Source organism: Marmota marmota, unplaced genomic scaffold, assembly GCF_001458135.2.
Source record: "Marmota marmota marmota unplaced genomic scaffold, marMar, whole genome shotgun sequence".
Lineage (NCBI taxonomy): Eukaryota > Metazoa > Chordata > Mammalia > Rodentia > Sciuridae > Marmota > Marmota marmota.
The window spans coordinates 8,178,257-8,193,842 of record NW_025999905.1 but is presented as its reverse complement, the minus strand read 5'-3'; the positions used below and the strand labels follow the sequence as shown (position 1 = coordinate 8,193,842).

The 15,586-nt window shown below is 34.5% G+C and overlaps 1 non-coding gene across 1 annotated transcript; it reads left to right on the top strand.

The window, feature by feature from the left end:
- The first annotated feature begins 15,133 nt into the window (after positions 1-15,133).
- Positions 15,134-15,206, top strand: Trnav-cac. Its single transcript has one exon. It is a non-coding gene; the product is annotated as a tRNA-Val (tRNA).
- The last annotated feature ends 380 nt before the right edge of the window (positions 15,207-15,586 follow it).

The following is a 15,586-nucleotide window of genomic DNA, read 5'->3' as shown; positions in this document are numbered from 1 at the left end:
CAGTGCTGTCACAATTTAGAAGTTACACTTTTTTTAAAAAAAATCACCTATAAAAATTTAGAAATGAGAGACAAATTTGTTTGCTGAGATTTATACTTTGGAATTGTATGTCATACAAAATATTTATGTTTCCCTTAAAAAGACAAAAGGAATCCAAGTTTTTCCTATCTGGACAGTAGCATTATTCTCTGTATTAATTTATTTAAAGAAGAAATATCAACCCTCATAGGGAAATGGCTAGTCATAAGAGCTGGACCATCCTTATCCTGAACAGCAAGTTCTTACAGGAAATTGACAAACTGGTTGAAGTATAATTTGTTTTCCTGTATCAATTGAGGAACAGGAACATGTGGATTGTGTGGGTCATGGCAACTTGCTTTTTACAAAAATTACTTATCACTCTAAATTAATACATTGTTTTTAGGTGAAAGTACTGCCTTTGCTTTTGCAGTAGTAAAAATAAATCAAATTTCTGAGATGTAAAACCTCAAAATTTGACCCTGGACAAGACACTATGATGATTTGACTCAAGAAGGGAATTAATGCCATCTCAAGAAGTGCTTGCCACATGTCTCTGGAAGAGAGTCACTCATTTTCTAATGCTTTACAAATTTCTACAAATATGATTTTTTCATTTTTCAATTTTAATTTTCAAAACCAAATCTGATTTTCCAATTTAATATGTTTATTAAAGTATTTTATAATGATTTTAATTTTTTCCCAAATATTAATTTGGGAGGATTTTTTTGCCCTCATCTGAACATTGAGTAAGTCTAAAAAAAAATATTATATTTGACTCTTTGTGTTTTCAAATTCTATGTAATGCCTTTATAAATTAGGTTACACTGATAGCATCAAACTGATTCAGGGTAAAAAATAATCTAAATTTAGACAAGATGGGAATATTTATTATGATTACTCTAAGATATTAAAAAGTCATTAAGTTGAAGTAGAAATACTGCGTCGAAATGTAGCCACCATTCTTCTAGGAATACAGTAGTAGATTATGCTTCATTTTCCCTTAAAGCAGATTTTGTCTTTAATTCATTTTGGTATAGAAGACCAATGTATTTTTACATTTCTACTTTTTTCTCCCCGCAAGAAAATTACTACTGAATTTTTCATTATAACATTTATCTCTGCATTGAAATATGTTTTGGAAATTTTTCTTCTTTTTAAGTTTCATATTCTACATTAGATTTACTTGCTTCTCTAGTCCGCTTCCAGGAAGTTAAATGAATAGTCAATAGTTACATTTATTGAAAAGTGGAAACAGGGAAAATCTGAAAATTGGAACTCTGTGTTTTGGCTTTCCTGAGAAGATGTTTTTGTACCTAGGTGCTTTGGGGCTTAAGCGAAGCACCTAGGTACAAATGGAGAGATTAGCCATTTGGTTGACCAGAGAAAAGATATGAGCTGAATCTTCTTAAATAAGATAATTTTCATTACTATTTTTGTTGTATTCTTTGTGGAAAAGTGATTTAAACAATTCTTTCTGTCCTGATTGTTTTTCCTTCTATAAGGACGCGTGCATATATTATAACATTACCAATCCCTGCACCTATTTGTTAACATTTCCTTAAATGTGTTTTCTCCAGATGTTGGAAGTAAAAAAGCCCTTGTTATTTTTTCCATTGTCACTCTTTACTACTTTCCATAGGCAGCATGTTGTGCAAGCCAAGGACTGGAGGAAATAACAGACGTGTGAGCCCCAAATTATAGGCACAAAAATAACTTTCATAAAATAGGTTTTAAGTGACACCACTTTCCAAAGAAGCCAGCTCTAATTGACTCAAGCCTAGAAAGCAGAAACTTGAAGGAACATCAGACACACGTCCACTGATCCCAAGAAAGTGTTCCACGGTGTGACAGCGGGGGATGATGACATTCCCAGCTTGCTGCCAGCACATTCCAGAAGTCAGGCCTGGTATTTCGGTACCGGACAGTTCTCCTCAACAGTATTGTTCTGACTTACTGAGATGATAGTTTATTTATACAAACTACTCCTGAGAACGGCAGCTCCATTGCTAACCGGCAAAGAGATAAGAGGAAAAAGGAGAGGATAGAAGAGGGCAAACTTGTGGGTTGCTTTTTCTCTGCACGCAGGCAGAGTTGCAGCCTGGGTTTAGGACGGACCAGCTTGGTTCCTGCTGCTGTAGAAGGCTGCAGATGGCCGCGTGGGCAGGAAGCCCTCCCCCTTCCTAACGGTGCTCTGGGGAGTGCAGGGGCCTGGAACCAGCCCTCTCCTTCCCTTCCAAACCTCTTCTCCAAACCCCTACTGAGGGAAAAAAAAAAAAAAAAATGGAGAGAGAAAGAGAAGAAGAAGAAGAAAAAAATACGCACGTCCCTGGAAACATTCCTGCCAGTCTGTTTTTTAGTGGAATCTTGAATTAACCTCTTCACTCCCGATTAGAATAGCGATTTATAACCTTGCCGGCATCTCTTTAATGTCCTGAGTCAATTTCACCAGCTCATTGAAGTACCGTACCATTTGGGTTGAATTATAAGAGCTCTTTTGAGTTATGCAACAATTTCAAGTAAGCGAAAGCAGGTTTGAATTCTAAAATAATTAAAAGTATGTTAGCGCGTCAAATAATATATTAATAGTGTTCCTCCTTCCTTTTTATTAAATCACATTTCTAAAGTTTTGCTTTTCTCATTGTTTTTCTTTTGGTTGTTTTTTTTTTTTTTTTTTTTTGTATGGCTTTTAAAAACCAGTCTTCTTTGGAGCATATTAACAAGGGGTTAATTTCATAATCAGTCTTTTATTCATAATTTTGACACAAGGTCATCATCATTTATAATCTTTCACTTATAAATTTTCAAGGCATACTATATCGGCATACTAAAACAAGATGGTTCTTAAAATAATTTATTTTGGACTTCATAAAGTTAGAAATTTTGCTTACACATCTGTGCTCAAGAGGAAATAAACCATATAGTTCAAGAAAAAATATAAAATGCACTGTTATTTCTAACTTCATAATTGCCATCATAGCAGAAGCAAAATATACCACTTGAAGAATGTAATTATTTGAAACACTTACATTTATTTGGTTCAAAACTACAGTCTATGCAAACTCTATAAAGCTAATGGTAAAATGGATAGCTGTTTATATTGAGAATGATATAGTCTGGCCAACTATTGTAGAGTTGTACTCCACAAAAAGCCAAAAGCAGAAAGAAGGAAAACTATTGACAATGTATATTAAAGAATGTAACAGATGGAAGAGGTCAAAAAGAAAGGAACTCCTTAATTTCATATTCGGCTACATCCAGATATTCTGTGATTAACTCTATCTATTCAAGAATTAATTCACCAAGTATTAACTGAATGTCTTCTGAGTTTCAAGCACCATGTTAGACATTAATAATTCAGTCATCTGTAAAACACACCATTTGTTGGCAAGAAACCAACAATGTGGTTGATGGAAGACATGAGAGTCTGGGTTTTCATCATCTTCTATCTAAATGAGGAAATGGCAGTTTAGCCTATTCTCACTTATACAGCCTCACTGGTCTTATACTTTATGTCTACTCTGATTGGCTAATGTATCTATTCCGGTCATAGTCCCCAGGCTATACGATTTATTAAATATTTTTAAGAGCATGCCTATTTAGAGATAATAGAAACTTTGGTCATTCAGTATTCCCTCAAACATTTTTTAAAACTTATATCTATATATTCCATATATTCCATTTCCTGCTAAAAAAAAAGTAAAAACGTAATGGGAAATCCATGGAGGAGTCCTGGAGAAATGTTTTCCTTTGAGAGAGAGAGAGAGAGAGAGAGAGAGAGAGAGAGAGAGAGAGAGAGAAATGTGAGGAGAAAGCTTCAACTATTTTTCCCTCACCTTGGATATTGTTGGGTGAGGAAGTGATGCCCCAACACTCTTGCAGTTGTAAGGGGAGGTGAATGGCAGAGGAGCTGCCTTGCTAACTTGAGCTGCTCTATTAGTGCTTGTGGGACAGGCAACTTCTGAGATTTTTACATGAGCTGTATTGATAATTTTCCTTGATTAATCCACTTTTGCTTTGGAAATCTTTTACTTTCAGTCAAAAACTACTGAAGTGAAAAAAAATATACATTTTATTTCCTAGGAATAAAAATGGAATGCTTTTACTTATATTCCAAATAAAGGATTTTGTAATATGTATTTAGTTCATATATGTTTCCAAATCATAAAACTTCTTGGGAGGCATATTAAACTTCTTAAAATCTAGATTCTAGATTTGAATAGTATTGCTTTAATAAACCATCTCCTTCCATGCATTCTTGGACTGTGGTTTATCTGACTCTGATAGCTAAGTTCAGGTGACTCTCAGCTGCTGGTTGTAGAGTCAGTGGAGTGGCCTATGGTCATACCTCGCAATTTGATCAACCACATCATAAAACACTCAATAGAAATATTGGCCAGCACACTTAAGTGAGAGCCCAGGCCAAAAGCCAAAGTTTCCATGTCTGCATCTAACTGTCATTCACTCTAAGTATGCATTTGAGGAAAAAGAAGAGGTATTGGAGAAATTAGAGCCTGTCAGTATTAGCTTACTAGCTATTTCAGAGTCATTTACACATCATGTGTATCAAAATTCAGGCACATAGAAGCGTCTAGAAAAAGGAGGCATTATTTTTTCATGGCACTTTTTGTCTCCCAGATTACAGTCTTCCTTTACTACAATGTGATTGGTTCCATTTCACATGAAGACAATAGTATTTGAGACTACATATATTTGAGGAATCTAAACAACTGATGTCATTCAGTTTATTGCTAAATTATTAGGGCTCAAGGGTTTTAAAAGGATGCATTGATTTCCCAAGTTCAGAAGAAAATTCCATAGATATTCATAATAAAAAACCAAAAAGCAAAAAAAAAAGCTTTATTTGTGTGTGTGTGTGTGTGTGTATGTATGTATGTGAATGATCTCATTTATTATGGTTTTTTACTGGACAACTGAATAGAAGGAATTGTCATAAAGATGCATAAAAGTTGAAAAAGAACCTATGTTTCTTAAGCCTAATAGATAAAACATGAATTGTGCTTCGGGGAAAAAAATCAAGTCACACTGGAAATGCCTTAAATGTCTACATGTGTAATGATTCAGCAAGGCCCAATGCACTAATGACAGGCCATTGCCGCATGCCGAAACGTTGCAAAGCAAAGCCATTCCTTTACATTGCCCCTATCCAAGTCCATTAAGAAATAATGGTTCTAAGATGAAAGTCTTGTTAGTGTTTCAATGAAAATGTTTGGCACACCATGTAGAAAAGCCAACAATCTGCTTTTAACAAGAGACACTGGAAAAACGTTGGTTAACATACCATTGAAAAATATTAATTCTCCTTAATGGCAGGATGCAACGTAGCTTTTTATAGTTTTTGATCCATGTCATAAATTTGGCTATGACAAAGGGGATACTCCAGTTTTAACTCACTGGCAAGAACATTAACTATTTTCCAGCCCTAAAAGTTTTGGCCCTCAGTATTCTTTGTAATGCACCAAAGGACCAGATTTCTATCCTCACTGGGATAGGCTGTGTGTGTGTGTGTTCAAGTGTGTGCATACACACTCATGTGCACATGTGAGTGTGATGGTGTGAGTAGTTGGCTTTAAGCTTTTGGAGAGAGAAAAGTAAGGAAAAAAGTGTGCAAGTCCCAGGGCCTGGCATTCCTGGTATCATTGCCAGATTCCCCAAATTTGCAAAGTTGAATCAATAAGGAAGATAATGGTCTGACAAACCACATTGATCTGATCATTCATTATACGCCTGATAATATGCCCATTTCAACTGGACATTGTTGGAAAAAGTACATTTTTCCTATGTTTTTCTTTCCCTTAGCATAATTGTAAATTTTGGGATTTTAAGGATGAGAGAGAATAACAAGGGGGAAAACACTCATCTCATCAGCTCAAAGCCATGAATCTGGCTTTGGAACTTGTATTTCAAAACAGTGTTAAACTTTTTCAAGATTTTCATGTAGAGTCTTCCCTTAATAAAAAATAGATACGCATATATGTGTGAGAAACATAGTTTCAGTGCCAGACTTCAACATCTTATCCCTAATGCCTTCTCTCAACTCCATCAGTGAATGAGTGTTTGTTATGTTTTTTTCTTAAACAGTTGAAGAGAGGAACATGATTTTTGAATTGGATAACTACAAAGACATTCACTAAAGGAATAATTTTTTTGTAACCATAATGGAAGCATATAATTGTAATCATGATGTTTTAAGTTTATTCCTGATGTTATTTTTTTGTTCCTCAACAACAAGAATAAAACCCCATAAACTTAAAATATGCTAATGGAGTTCTGTTTCTTCTATTTTAAATTGCAATGTGAATCCCATATCCTAGAGAAATGATTGAGAAGAGAAATGAAGTGTGAATTTCATATACAGGAAAAATATCTTTCCACCAGAGCACCTTAAATGTTTTTTTCATGAGTAGGAGTACTAGCAGAGAAAATTGTACTTAATGCTGCTTCTTTACAACAGTAGTTTTTCAACTTTCATGAGGCAAAGAATCACTTACTGGGAGTGAAGAATTTATTTAAAATACAAATTTGTAGACCAGAGAGTCTAGAGTAAGTATAATGAAGTATGGTTCAGGAATCTGCATTTAAAACAATTTTCTTCTGCCCCCTGCCTCTGGACACTGATGCCATTGGAACCTTTTACTCAGCTTTGAGTAAACATTGCTTTAAATCTTATGGATAATTAAATATTTCACAAAGGGGATTAGCCTTATTCCTGCCTCCATTTCTTTCCGTATTACAGAATTTTTGTTGTTGTTATTGTTTTGTTTTGCTTTTGTACAGAACTGGGGAAGTCTTTGTACACTCAAGAAAATTGTGTTTCTTCCAAAGATTCAGAGTCCTTTTTAGTGGATGTATTTCTGTGGTGACCTGACAGGCATAGGGAGGGACTATTACAGTGCAAATTTCAATATCAGTGGGATGGTTCTATTAAACTAACTTCAAGGTCAACTCCAACCATGACTTTTATGAGTCTTATCAATATTAAGTGTTAATTCTTTTAAAAACAATTACATATAAGAAAATGGGAAATGGGGTAATAAAGTACTAAATTGTCTTTTTTTGTTGTTGTTTCTTGTTTCTCTTAAACAACATATATTTAAGGTCTGACATCACACATCTATTTTTAGTGGCCTGTGGTGGTGTGGGATGTTGAAATAATCTTTTTCTTCAGTCATTGCATATATTTTTATTTATATGTACTCTAGGAAAATATGTATTCTGTTTCAGAATGCAAACACATTTGGTTCCCAAATATATATTATATATCATTCTCTTCTGTACTTTCCATGAACCATTATGTCTTTAAGTTTGATTCACCTAATGCATGGTATCTGACAGCTCCACAACTGTTCATACAGCAAATCCTTCACAATTTACCTATTCATTATCCCAGGAATGATTTCCCAGGCTGTCTCCATTTACTCCCACCAAAAAGATGCTAGGATATGCATTCTTTTCATGTGCCCAATGAACCTGCATATGTCAATTTTCAGGCAGGTACTACCAATGTATATTTTAAAACAAACTTTGGCCAATGGAAATCTACTGGTGTTTCAAGTTTTCTGTTATTTATTTGGTGCCCTTAGGAAGACTGAAAAAGAACTATTTATGATTACCTTCTGAAAAGTACAGATTGTCCCATGAAATAATTGGTATAATTCATCCTTCTCACTGTAGTACTCTCTAGAGTCAAAAACTGATTTATACAAAGAGAATGAAAAAAGAGAAACAAAGAAATATATTCTCCTTTCATTGATATTCTGAAAAAGAGAAATAGGACCTTCTCTCCATTGCCCTCAAACCTAGTTAGATTAACTTGATAAAAAACAAAACAAAAAAAACCTGTGTTTTTCTCCTGTGATTATTTGGAAAATTAGTCCAAATGTATACAAATGGTCTGAGTCAAATTTGGTAAATAATCCAATGCTTCAAAACTTCTTCTGTAACATTAGCAAGTTTTATATTTTATATTTAAAAATAATATTTGAGTTTCATGTCTCTTAATGAGACACATGCTTAATAGGTCATTTTGTTGTATTCATGTTTATTATATGAACTTTCACATCCTTGCATTTAATGAAGTGTTACCATAATTTGATTTGTTTATCCAATGCTTCTCTATATTTCTGACAGCAAACACACAAAAGCTGCTGTGCATAGATCAGCAAATATCTTTGAAAACTTAACAGCAATTTAGAGGAACCTTCAGAACACATGTTGGAGATTCTTGCACAGCCCCCCAAAGCTTCTTCGTGTGGCCATTTCTGTTCTTGATTTAGTTTCTGCACACTTCAAACAGTTGAATGACCAGAAGAAGGCTTGAGTAACATGTTTCAAAAAAAATGAGATTAAAATAGAAGTATTTTAACCAAGTTGACTAAAGTATTTTTCCAGGAAGAAACAAACATATTTTAATGGAACCAAAGATCTGAAAGCCTATTGGAAATCAAGGTGGAAATTAAATTTAACATACAAATCTCCACTTAAGTTGCCATTTCAAAGATGTATTTATATTTATTGATTGGATTGTTATTTTGGTGTTAAGTTTTTTTTTTAGTTCTTTATATATTCTGGATATTAAGCCCCTATCAGAGGAGCACCTGACAAAGATTTTTTTCCCTTTCTGTCGGCTTCTTTCTCACACTCTTAATGGTTGCTTTTTCTGAATACAAGCTTTTGAATTTTATGCCATCCCACTTGTTGATTATTGGTTTTATTTCTTGAGCTTTAGAGGACTTATTGAGGAAATTTGTGTCTGTGCCAATATATCAAAGTGTTGAGCCTGTATTTTCATCTAGCAGTTGCATTTTCTGGTCTAATTCCTAAGTCTGATACATTTTGATTCCAATTTTGTGCAGGGTGCAGGATATAATTTTTTTTTTAACATATGGATATCCATTTTCCCCAGTGCCATTTGTTAAATCATAATTGTTAGAAAAAGATGAGGTCATTTATTCATTCAGTGGTTTCTCTAAAGATTTAGATTTGGGTTAGATTTGGGTTAGATTTAGGTTAGATTTGGGTTAGTGCTCTTCCTATGATTCTTTAAATGGTATCCAATTCATATTATCAAGTTTTTTCTCCCTAGAAGTCTCAGTCTAATACAAGAAGTGTGAGGAGCAAAGCTGCCCTAGTAATACCTGGAGGGCCAGCCTGACCTGTCTGACTATCTACTCCACAAAGCCAACACCTCTGAAGAAGTGCTCAGCTCCATGATACCCTCTGTTTATTTATTTATTTATTTATTTATTGTTTAGAAACCACAGATTATAAAAAGTACAGACCACAAAGGAGATGCAAATGCAACCCTTTGGTCCTGCCTGTGCAAATTAAAAAAGCAAAATCAATCTCAGTAAGTTTGAGAGTGGAACCTGAGTTTGCCTTGGAATTTGACGGAATCTCATGAAGTTCCCTGAGTTAATCCTTTTCTTTTCCAGTGTGCTGTAGCTGCCCGCCCGCAATGAGTCATGTATAACCTGGGCATACAACAGGCTTATTTTGAATCAGTTGTGGATGACACTGCCAACCATTAGTGGAGAAAGCATTATTAGTATTCAATACAGTGAATGTTTTCTCACTTAATCTGCATTATGCAAATTTTACAGACATAGAAACTGATGTGTGAGGAAGGAGAAATGCTTGTGATAAAGTTTCATAACACAACACTCTTGAATATTCAACAATACCGAATATTCTACTTTGTGTTTATACTCTTATTCATGGACAAAAGCACTGATTTTTTTTTTCAAACCTTGGGAATCTTCAAAAGTAGGTTTTAAGGGTGGAATCTGTGTGAAAAAAAAATAGGAATCACCAAGAAAAACAATATTTTATTGGCTTGTTCAAGAACACAATAGTTATTTTCAAAGGGAAATAACAGATAAACACTGTTTACATAAGGGCAATTCAGCATTACTTGGCCACACTCATGTTTGTTGATAAAGCTGAAATGAACTTTCACTCCAAATATACTTTGAAGCCCAGCTCTGGCCTGATTCCAAGGGTGGAGTGAAGGAGAATTTGTCCAGCAGCTGGTCCTGATTGTACTCAGGGTCCTATGCTGAGCACAGGGACACCTCATTTCCTTCCTTGCACAGATTTCCCAGGGAAGGCAAAGTCTCTTCCCTACTGTTTGGAACACCTTTTTCATTTTCCCCTGCTTTGTGATAGCCAGGCAGGATGACCAGGAACTGTGGTGGTGCTGTTTAGAGACCTTATGATAAATATGTTATTAGAATGTACCTCCTTGATGCCAACTTGGTACCCATGTCCTTCACTGGACAAGAGTGATTCTCTATTATCCATGATCTTCTCAAAGTTGTCTTTAGAGTCCAGCTGGTTCTCAATGAAGTTGATTTTAAACACACCCACAGAGGTATAACAGCTCTACAAATGTCTACCCAAAGTCCATTTTCCATCACTTTGTTAACAGAGCCCTAGAGAGCTTGCATTTCTTGTACACTCAACAGAAATTCTGATGATCCATATGAAGCTTGAATATATGCATTGTACATCTGTAAGGAAGGGATAAGAAATATAAAACTTTACTCAAATGTATTTAATTTCAGAATCCTATAGGCCAGTGGTCACTTATTTAATGTTTTACCTCAGAACTTAGAGCCACTTGGATGTGTGAAGAAGGTAATCAATGAATACGTGAAAGTGGAAAGGCATTAATGAATCTGGTCTCAGTTCTAGGGGTTCCAATCTTGCTTATGGGTTAGAATTAAATCATAAGCTTTGAAACTTACTCATTCCTAGGCCAATCACATCAAAATCCCTGTAGACTAGGTATGGGCCATATTTAAAAGTTTCCCTAATGCAAACAAGGTTGAAAATTATTGAACTAGGACTGGGGATATAGCTCATTTGGTAAAGTGCTTGCCTTGCACACACAAGGCCCTGGGTTCAATCCCCAGAAACACACACACACACACACACACACACAATTATTGAACTAAGAGGTCTTTTATATTACAAAAAGTTAAGGCATATTACATCTTTAGAATTTCAAAACATAGGAGTTTATTTATCAAATGATAGGTCAGACTGTTGGTCCATGTTGGGTTTAAACTCACAATATGACATAAGAACTTCCTATGCAGACATAGTATAGGGCATCTTAAGTTAACCCTTGTGAACTTCCTAAACAAAATGTGGTTCAAAGGTTTCCAGAGCTTGTTAGAAATTCAGAATCTTAAGCCATGCTGAAGAACCATTAAATGTTATATATGGCTTTTAACAAGACTCTTCTGGGAGATTTGCATTCACATTCATGTTTGGAAAGAATCACTATATAATAGTCATAGGAAAATCTGTTGAAGTTAGTGGTTCATTGTTTTTGTGATCCACTGTTACATTAGAAAATGAAATGAGCACTGAGTTAAGAAGAGGACAGGAGGACAATTCCCCCAGTGTGTAGGAGGTCCTCCAAGTGGGAGCTCTCTAAGGATGATTCATAGGTCTTCATTTCAGTCCTTAATTCTTTTCATCTGACACCTAGTTTCATTTCCTAATGAACACGCTATCTTTTCACATATGCTTTCTTTCTTTGGCACTACATTGAATTTTTCATCCTATGTAAGAAAATTGCAACAGAAGGCAATAGAGCCAAATATCAAGGAATGAAGGGATTTGTGATTGGTGACTGGTGACTGAGAATCTTAGACAGCAGAATATTGAGTTTCCAACACACTTCCTAGTACAGACAACCAAGGTCAAACTGTATTTAAGCAAAATATTCTTAACTTATAGGTATGACTAGTCTGGCTCTCTTTGAGATTTAATCGTTTTCTTTGTGTTTACTTTCAATAATCCCTGACTCTTCTTTGTGTGGGGACAAGCAGGAGGGAAACTTTCTTTAAAAGATGTAGGGATGCTTATTGATCTTAAAAAGTACATTGTACGAGACCTCTGCTACACAAACTTTTGGTGCACAGGAAGGTAAAGACTCTAGTCTGATTACTGATCCTTTGAACACCTTGAGTAAGTGTGTTCAAAGGAAATGTGTTTCCTTCCCTCTCAAAACTTCTTGTGTTTCCATACTTCCCTTCAAAAAGCTAACACTTTTTTAAAAATAACATTTGCATGTTCTAATTTAGTACAAACTAAGTACTTAATGTATTAATTCATAAGTTTTCACAAGAAAAACCATGAAGACCGTGAAGCAGTCTTTTTTTAATTAAATTATTTATTTATTTTTTAAATTTAGATTTACACAAAGTTGTAAAGATAGTATAGGAAGTTTCCAAATATCCCACACCCAATGATATCAGTTAACAGTATTAAAATCTAACAGTATCAAGGTTGTAACTAAGAGACAATTATTATTAATATAGAACAAATATCATTAACATGGTATTCTCAATTGAAATCCTCACTGTCCATATTTTCTTTTTCTCTTTTATTTAAGTTTATGTTTAATAGACACTTACAATCATAAAAAATGCAGGTATTAATGGAGTTCCATGTGATATTTGGATACATGTATATATTGTAGAATGTATCAATTAGGTTAAATATACCTACCTCTTGAATATAATTTCTTTGTGGTACAATTATACAAAATTCCTTCTTCTAACTTTCTGAAATGTGCTGTATATTATTGTCCCTTAGCTTTCACCTAATGTCCTTTTCCTGTTCTGAACTTGAGATTTCCAAAGTAACTTCCAAGAATGCACAATTGTAGTTGATAAAGTCAACGCCACAGACCTAAACGTTTAAGCTCTACTTTATAATAACTTAAGAGAGAAAGGCCTATTCGATCAGATATCTCTCTAAAAAACTATACCACCTCAATTTTTCTTTCTGAAAAAATGGGTGCAATATCAACACTGAAGGACTATTGAGAGGATTTTTGTAAAGGAAAAAGAACTGCTGTTTATTGAGAATCTTCTATGTGCCTAGTGCTGTGTATTGAAATTGTCGTTTTTTTTTCCTTCCTCCTGTTGTTGCACATCGTATACCCACATTCATCTATGTTCACTATATGTAAAAAATAATTTTATTACCCTAAAATAATAAAACTTAGGAAAAGCCTCACAAAGGAAAACCAAGTCATTTCCTTTTGTATTATGGAAGCTAAATGGCTCATCTTCTTATATAATTTTATTATTGGCTTTATGACAACATCATAGACTTGATCCAAATGAGCATTTAAAAGGCTACTACGATCTATTTTTAAAATGTGCTATCTCCCTTCCTCCATTTTAGGATATTTAAGTGACTTGATATAAAATGCCAAAAGAATGATTTTGTACACAAGGATTACCTCAACATTTTAAGGCTTCTATCCAAGAATTGGCCTGGTTTTCCAAAAGAGTTGGCTCCTTCCTACTGCTTCCTGGTGCCTCTAACAGCACTAGGAATGGGAAGTTCATCTTTCATACACACAACATGGCTTTGGCAAAAGAGGGGAAATATCTGTGCAGCCAAGAAAATCCTTCATTGACTCATTCATGTTCATGCCACCCACATCCAAATGTCTGATCCTGGGAGCTGCCTTTACAGTTGTCATCATATTCTGTTATGGACACAGGCGAAGATGTACACAGGCTTCCCTTGTTTCAAGCCTAGTAAGTTCTCCCACTGCTGTCTTGTCACTTCCTCTTCTGTTCCTTCCCTGTAACTGCTTCTGCATCACTCAATATATATGATGCTAGATGCCAGGCTGATCACTCAATTGCCACAACCAAAAGGTATATAGTATATTAAAATCATAAAAAAGGACTTTGAAAATTAGATATTTTGAACTTTGTTCCAGCCCCTCATTAAGTATTAAAGGGCATACTATCATTTAAATTCATATGTGGTTATATTTTTAATTTTTTTCAAAAGACATAAATAAATATAAGAGCACTTAAGAAATTCTGGGTTTTTTTTATCTCTTTAGGATACCAGCCATTTCATTTTCCATATGAAGGGGAACTCATCTGTTTCATACATGAGTGGATTTTTTAAATAAAATTATATAACCTTGGGCTCAAAGGGGACCATGAAATGTCATAAAATTCATCCAGAAATACCTAAATAATTCCAAATAACATTGCTGGGAACCTCCAGAAAAGAGATTTTATGACTTCCTGTTGTAAAGTGATTTATTTTCTTAAATACCTCCTGTCTCCTGTTCATACCTCAAGGGAAATAGAGGATTATCATTTCCCATTAATATCCCAAGAGGCTTACACTAGCTCCACAGAGATGGTAGGTTATGTGCATGACATCTGCCAGTGTAAGCCAGGTGGAGGAAAAAAATAAAAATAAAAAAAGAGAGAACAAAAATCTCTGTGCATTCAGGTGGCACCATAGCCTTCTGGTCAATGGAGTGGGCTCTGCATGTACAGAGAAAAAGGTATCTGCTTCTATCTTTTTTTTTTTTAACGCTGTATGTACTTGGGAAATTACTTATCTGTCTCTGTTTCATCTTCTTTGAGTTAATACTCTTCCGTACTTCATCAAGTTGCAATTCGTGAATTAATGCATTTGAAAGGATTAGAAACACACTTAAAAAGTAGGCTTTACTATTATCTACTACACATTGTGAGTCTAGAGATTTGTAAAAAAAAATTACTTTTCTTTCATTTGAGTTTCATATACATCACTCACGGACCATTATTATTCCCGCAGTATGGATGAAAAATAATGTAAAGTGGGATTAGAAACTTGACCAAGATGCTATCATGACACAATGGCAGAAATCAGAAAGAGGAGTCGAAATCAGAACCACTTCCCTTAAAAGCCCATTGTACCATTAAGCCTCCATAATGAGGCAATTATTATCTCTTCTTAGAAATGATACATTGACCTTTGGTTTAATTATCTTTTACAATAAAATTAACTTTTCATAAAAAATGTTCATTCACTCTCAAATTTGCTTAATTTTCCAATGATAAATTTAATTTTTTTCTACAAATGTGTAAGATATCTTAAAGTGAAAAACAACTTCTAAGTCTTTTGTTCTGCTTTTTTTTTCTGTTCATTCATATATTTATTTAGTAAGCATTTATTTTGTGTTACTATGTTATACAATGTTGGGGGTAAAATGCAGATCAACAAGTGTTAATATTAACTGTCAATTATTAAGATATTATCTAAGGCAGGGGATATAGCTCAGTTGGTAGAGTGCTTGCCTCACATGCATAAGGCCCTGGGTTCAATCCCCAGCACCACCAAAAAAAGAAAATAATAATAATAACCAAAAGATATTATCTAAGTGAGAAAATGAGAAAATGAATGACAAAATATTCAACAACAACCTACTACCCAGAGTAACCCAGGGGGAAAAGAAAATCTATGTAACCTGGGATGACTTTAGATAGCTCATTGAAACAGATTGCTTAGAAGAAAGTAGGAGAATTTGCCTACAACATAGAGAGTATTCCAGACAACTATACAATGTAAGAGACATGTCTAGGTATACTCAACCATGTGTGTTTGGAGATCCCATTTGAACAAAAACTGTATTGAGATTTGTAAGCTGGAATTGGAGAGACCATTTAAAAATTATATGATAACCAACCTGAGATGATAAATTGAAATGTTTTGATTTTAT